This window comes from Manduca sexta, unplaced genomic scaffold (assembly GCF_014839805.1).
Source record: "Manduca sexta isolate Smith_Timp_Sample1 unplaced genomic scaffold, JHU_Msex_v1.0 HiC_scaffold_3608, whole genome shotgun sequence".
Classification (NCBI taxonomy): domain Eukaryota; kingdom Metazoa; phylum Arthropoda; class Insecta; order Lepidoptera; family Sphingidae; genus Manduca; species Manduca sexta.
In genome coordinates, this window is record NW_023594695.1 from 1 (window position 1) to 6148 (window position 6148).

General features: G+C 33.7%; 1 pseudogene; it reads right to left on the reverse strand.

The window, feature by feature from the left end:
- Positions 1–467: 467 nt before the first annotated feature.
- Positions 468–5614, reverse strand: LOC119193111 (annotated as a pseudogene).
- Between the last annotated feature and the right edge of the window lie 534 nt (positions 5615–6148).

Genomic DNA, 6148 nt, shown 5'->3' on the forward strand with positions numbered 1-6148 from the left:
ACACTGTAAACATATTATGGCTGAAATAATTTTAATGAATTGGACACAATACACTCCAACTGTTCCTACTGATATAATACAATAAAAGCATATTCTGCACTATTAAAGTTCTTACAGCTAGATTATGCTATTAACTTCATTAGACAAATGCGTTGAGACCTAAATTGAGACATTGACTTAAAAGTATTTACGCGTTTATAAACAAATAAAATTAAGGTAAGCTGCCCAAAAATTACTAAACGGCCGCCAGATTCGTGAGAGATCAATAGTTTTTTCATTGGAATTTTATCAGTCTTAACTTATCCTTAACAATGTATTATCAATAATTTATTCTATGGTTAACGTTATTTAGTATTTTACTTACATTATCATAATAATCGGAAGTCAAAACGTTAACGTGTGAATATACATTGTACTTTGGAATTATATTTCATTATAAATATTTTTTCTTCAACATTGTTCAATAAGGGTTTTATTTCATCTATTAACACGTGCATTACATACTGAAAACTTATTACACACATCGCTAAATTGTGAGACGATAAGAACTAAGCTAAAAGTTACACAATAACAAAATCTCAGCAAATTCGGACTAACGAATTTGGTGCGTAAATATTTTTAATCAACATGTGCATATCTTGGCACTATGTCTTCGCGAATAAGCAAATCACAAACAGGTAGGCCATGTAGGGGAAGCAAATCTTGTCCTACCGCTATTAATCCGTTTCAGGTCCCGCAACACTCCATTCCATATATGAAGAGTTGCTGCATGGCTGCCATAAAAGGCGCTGTTCGGCATTTCAGATTCAAATGTGCCAAGTATAGCTTCTACATCGGAATTAACATCAGCTAATCCCGAACCGCCCGCACCTCCTCCGGCACCCGATCTAACACCACGTACATCGGTGCTCAATCGTAAACGCGCCAGGCTCACTAACGGGCACAAAGTACGAATTGCCGAAATTAACTCAACTAGACCTTCATATGTTTTGTTGAAATGTGAAAACACAGAGGCAGTTATATTTTTTTTCACCAATTATGCTTTCATTAACGATTTTCGACCATTTCCGATGTCAGTTTAAATGTTTCATTTTGAGCAAATCAGAATGACTAGAATGTTGTGTAGTTCCAAATACCATAGGTTTAAAACTTTCTCTTTTCCAGATTTTTCGTTCCTCTCTGAAGATCCCAGCTTTCGTAAGCATGTAATCTTAACAAATCACCATCTAATACCAGCCAAGAGCTTGTGTTTCATCGAAACAGGCATAGTCCGCTATTATCTCCTAACCAGGTATCTGGCGTATAAGACAATAATTCAGTTGCAGACACCTCGTCGCAGGCATTCAGCATCTTTGCATTTACTAAGGTGTTTGAACTGTTCGTTATCTTTTTGACTGGTCTAGTGGGTCTCCCGGAAATATAACAGACGGTGATGAAAGCCAGATTCTTGAGTACAATTTCTGTGCTTGATTTGAAGTGGTTAAAGCAGCTGTTAAAGTGGCACCAGCTCTATGTCCTAATAATGTTACCGATTTGGGATCCCCGCCAAAATTGTCAATGTTTAAGCTAATCCACTGTAAGGAAACTAATAAATCACTTAATGCGTAGTTTCCTGACGTAGGAGGTATTTTGAATTAGAAATAAATCAAGGGCCAAGAAACCAAAAGGCCCAAGTCTAAAATTTGGCAACAAATATAACTTCCTTAAGTGCGTGCATACAGAGCAGAAGGCTGAGCAGGGCTTATTCCACCAGCAAAGGTATTAGCTCCTATTATTAGAACAACAACAGGCAATGGGAATCATTCTCATATCGTGAGAGTAACAATGTCCAATGTAAGGCAGTCTTCTTCACCAGTTATTGTTCCATTCTCCTAAAAATTGTACATAGAGGTCCTGGTTCATGTGTTTTGAGTGTTCCATTCAAACACAGTGATATATTGTTCAAGGGCTGAGCATCATTAAATCTTCTCTCACCTATTGGTGGTACAGCATACGGAACCCATAAAACATAAACACCTTCATCCAAAATCCTAAAAAATATTACAGCATGAAGTATTTCAACTTTATATTAAAATCACAATGACTTGAATATATTATAATGAGGTTACCCTTCAACTGGTCCACAACTTGTAGAAGCGGTGATGTAACGTCCGAGGCGCAAGGGCCTCAAGAGGTGGTCCGTAGGCATAATCCAATGCAACAATTGTCACAAGAGTACCAAGAGTGCCACAATACATACCACTATGTCATCTGTAGTATAAATTTTAAAATATTGTTTCTCAAAAATGCTTCTCAGTATTTCCTCCGATAGTAAGTATATTCATATTCAATAAACAAAACAAATTATAGCCTTTTGAGAAAGCACAGCAAATGCATATTTACTTTAAATCTTGACACTTCCCACTTCCTTTCATGTTCGGAACTTATAATTAATTTTAAACATATTAGACCTGCTGGTTATAGCATCTACTTTCTCTGTTATTGATTACGTTACATTATAACACAACATTAGTAAATGATATTTTTTTATTTTTGCTTTCATTTCAAATTAATTTTGTGCCCAGTGACAGTACACTGTATGTCACTGGCCATATATCCCTGGCATTCATAAATGCGAAAGTTTTGACTTTCTAGATATATTTTTACGTGATTGTTTTCTCGTTTAGTATCTGCTATTATTATTACTCAACATGTGCAAAATCACGATAAATAAACAGTGGCAGCCATAATATAAAAAATATTTATATTAAATGTATATGTTACTATGAACTGCTAAAAATGGACAATCATAACATCAGATATTCATAGCAATGCCATCAATGTTTAGAGAAAAAATTACAGTCTTGACACATCACTTACTTGAAAAAATTTTTATGAACCACTCCTATTTTTATTTGTTAAATTCAATAAATTTTCGCAATTAAGGAATGTTTACCTACAACTATAACCTAAAAGAGTTGTCATAACAGATGTGATGTCACTAGACATTGATTGGTGGATTAAACACATTCTGTTTCATTTAATCTCAATTATTGTCAAAGTGACAAAGTTTCCCTTGTTTATACTTAGGAATTTTTTCTCTAAAACAATTTAAATAAATCATATGTTACCAATAATAAATTTCTTCTGACGAATTCTTTCTTTAAATTGGAAGTTTGGTAGCAACCTTGCCTTCCTCAGTTTCCTGAAAACAAAACATGTACATTGTAAAAATAATAAAACAAAAAAAGCTCCCGAGCCTTTGTTTTATTGAAAACATACAATTGGTTCCAACTTACATTTTTTCATTCCATCATTTGCTGGATCAAGTTTTTCCATCAAGTGTTTCCATAGACGCAAGACAGCTTCAGCACTGTCAGATCTCTTTTGGAAAAGTTTTGGATATTTCAGAACAAATAATCCTTTTCGTTCAGCCTTTGCATCCTCTGTAACAAAAATATTATTTGTTTTAATTAATATTGCCTAATATTTTGAAAATAATCTTGTTATTAAAAAAAAAATATATTGAAGCTGTGTAAAATATACTGACCATTTTCATGTTGTGGATGATGTAAAAACTTAGTCAGAGGGCATGAATGCAAAAACTGTAAGCGGTGTGTCTTGGGTTTAGTACTTTCCTCGAGCTTTTGAATTTCTGATTCTTTTTCAATAACTTCTTCATCCTGTAAATCATGACAAACAATATGTTTACTCTAAGAGCAAAGATTTATAGATCAGTCCCTGATCTCCTAAAAACTGGCAAACATACATTACATATTTATCCCTGAAAGGGTACGCAGAGGCAGAACCAGGGAACCCACTTTTTGCCAAGTGTGTTCCATCCTATGATGTGGTAGGGCGAGCTTATCGCCGTATCAGACACAAATTCTGGATTATGAGTTGATACTGAGAAGAAGAACCCAAATATCACTTTGCCCGACCAGGGTTTTGAACTCATGACCTCAGAGTGTTACTTTAATGCACATGCAGTACAACTATGCCACCTGTAAAACAATCCCCTGATCTCCTGACTATTAAATTTGCTTGTTCACTAATTTGATTTTGTTTAGTACTCTGCAAGATAATATAATTTAATTTTCATATTGCATTTCTTATACTTTCTAAAACTGAATGAAAATATATTATTGTCAATTATTTTATTATTTATAGAGGGTGTGGTTCAACAACACGTTACCCCTCAATAAGTACTCTGCTTTATTAACAATTAGTCTCGCCATGCTTATCTACATTTATTACCTAAATTAACAATATATTTTTTTTATTTTGAAAGCCAAGACAATTTCCATTAGTCAATATGTGATTGATAGAATTTGTAGTAATTAAACCATTTATGTTCTATTACTCACAATGAAAAATATAATTAGTTAGCAATTGATACCATATAAGTGAAAATTAAGAAGTAGCTTTTCTTTTTTATATTTTTTGAGCACTAACTTGCTCCAATATAAGTAAATATAGTAAACCATACTGGATATTTTTATATAGCCATACAATTTTATTTAGAGGTGTTCAAATTTTGTATGAGACTAAAACTATTAGTTATGTTCAAATTTCTACAAAAATTACTAGATGAATGCTGTTTTATTAGCAAAGTTATAATATGCAACTTTTAGGTACCTGTAATGAGTGTTACCAATTACTATTTCTTCAAAGGTCAAGTGGTAGTGAACATCGTTTAGGAACCCACCCATCAGGTTCATGCTACATTTTCCAAGGTATTAAAAAAAAAACACGACTATTATCCAGGAGTATTATTTAACACGATATACCTATAAAATCGCGCCCTGCCACAATGTGGCTACATCATGCGCACCAGTACCTGCCGTCAGTATGTTTGGGGGTAAGTAAAATTACAAACAAGTTATGCCTATGTCATCGAAATCACAAATGAACTAGACACTGGAAGAAACTGCAATTTTGCCCAAAACTAACTCACCTTTGACTTTACCTTTTCAGAATTTTTTGTGAAAAAGCCGGGCATTTTTATAGCTCCGATGGGTATGTACTTCGGCTTCACTTCCCGGCCTTGCTCAGTCACGTCTCCTGCAAGCGCAGACTTCACTGGACCTTCGGCTTCATTTTTCAACTCGGACACCGCCTCGGCTACATCGTCGGACTTTAACATTACTTTCTTTTTTCTTCCTCCTCAATCTGCTGTTTATCGAGCGTCTTACTTTCATTTTCATAATCCACTTTGTTTAAACCCGTGGAACTCATGTCTGAAGAATTAAAACAACAATAAAATTGATTTGCATGGATGCGTACATACGGATTCACGTTTGCCGCGTTCCAGAACAGGAAAAGAAAGAGTACGAACGACGAAACTTCTACACTTTTCATAGGTGAGAAAGAGACAGCACATCAAAATATATTTTTATTGTACTGTATCAACGGAACACAAGCGTTATTGTGAAGCGTAACATTATGGATACACTAGCCTAAATTTAGATTTGGATTAACGGAATGTTTCTTTAGAAACAAAGCGTTTAATGAATTAAGCTTTATGTCACACCTTACTTAATATGATTTCAATATGAAATTCATTTGTAGTCGTCCCCAAAATTAACAACTTTACGAATCACATTCACGACTTACCGGCTCACACACACAGAGTCAGGGGTATGTCACTCTCAAACAGTCACTCTATTTGTTTTTGGTCTAACCTCAAATTAATTTTGTTGTAAGATACTTTCAGGTTAGGATGCACACTGGAGAATAAGTTTTCAAAACACTAATCATGCCTTTTATCCCTATTTATAAAATAATTATGTACGTAATTAAATTAGATAAGTAAAAACATAAAACAAATGTCAGAGGCTATTTTAATTAATTAAAAAAATATGCATTACTGAAAATTCCGAACGAAATACGATAAAAATTGACTGACACGATTGACAGAGATTGTGGCAAGTCGTCTGACACAATTTCAAACGAGTTGCCACAATATCTGATGATTGTTATTAAATGGTAAAATATTAAAGTTCTCCTTTTGTTGTAACATGACAACTGAAGCTTAATTTAATTTTTCCATTTTATTAATACAATTATAAACAAAACAACGCATACTTTTTAAATTTTATTCTAGTTTCCAATAAATTACATATCTATTTTCTCATAAGCATGTTAAAATATTTATTGCATTAAGTGG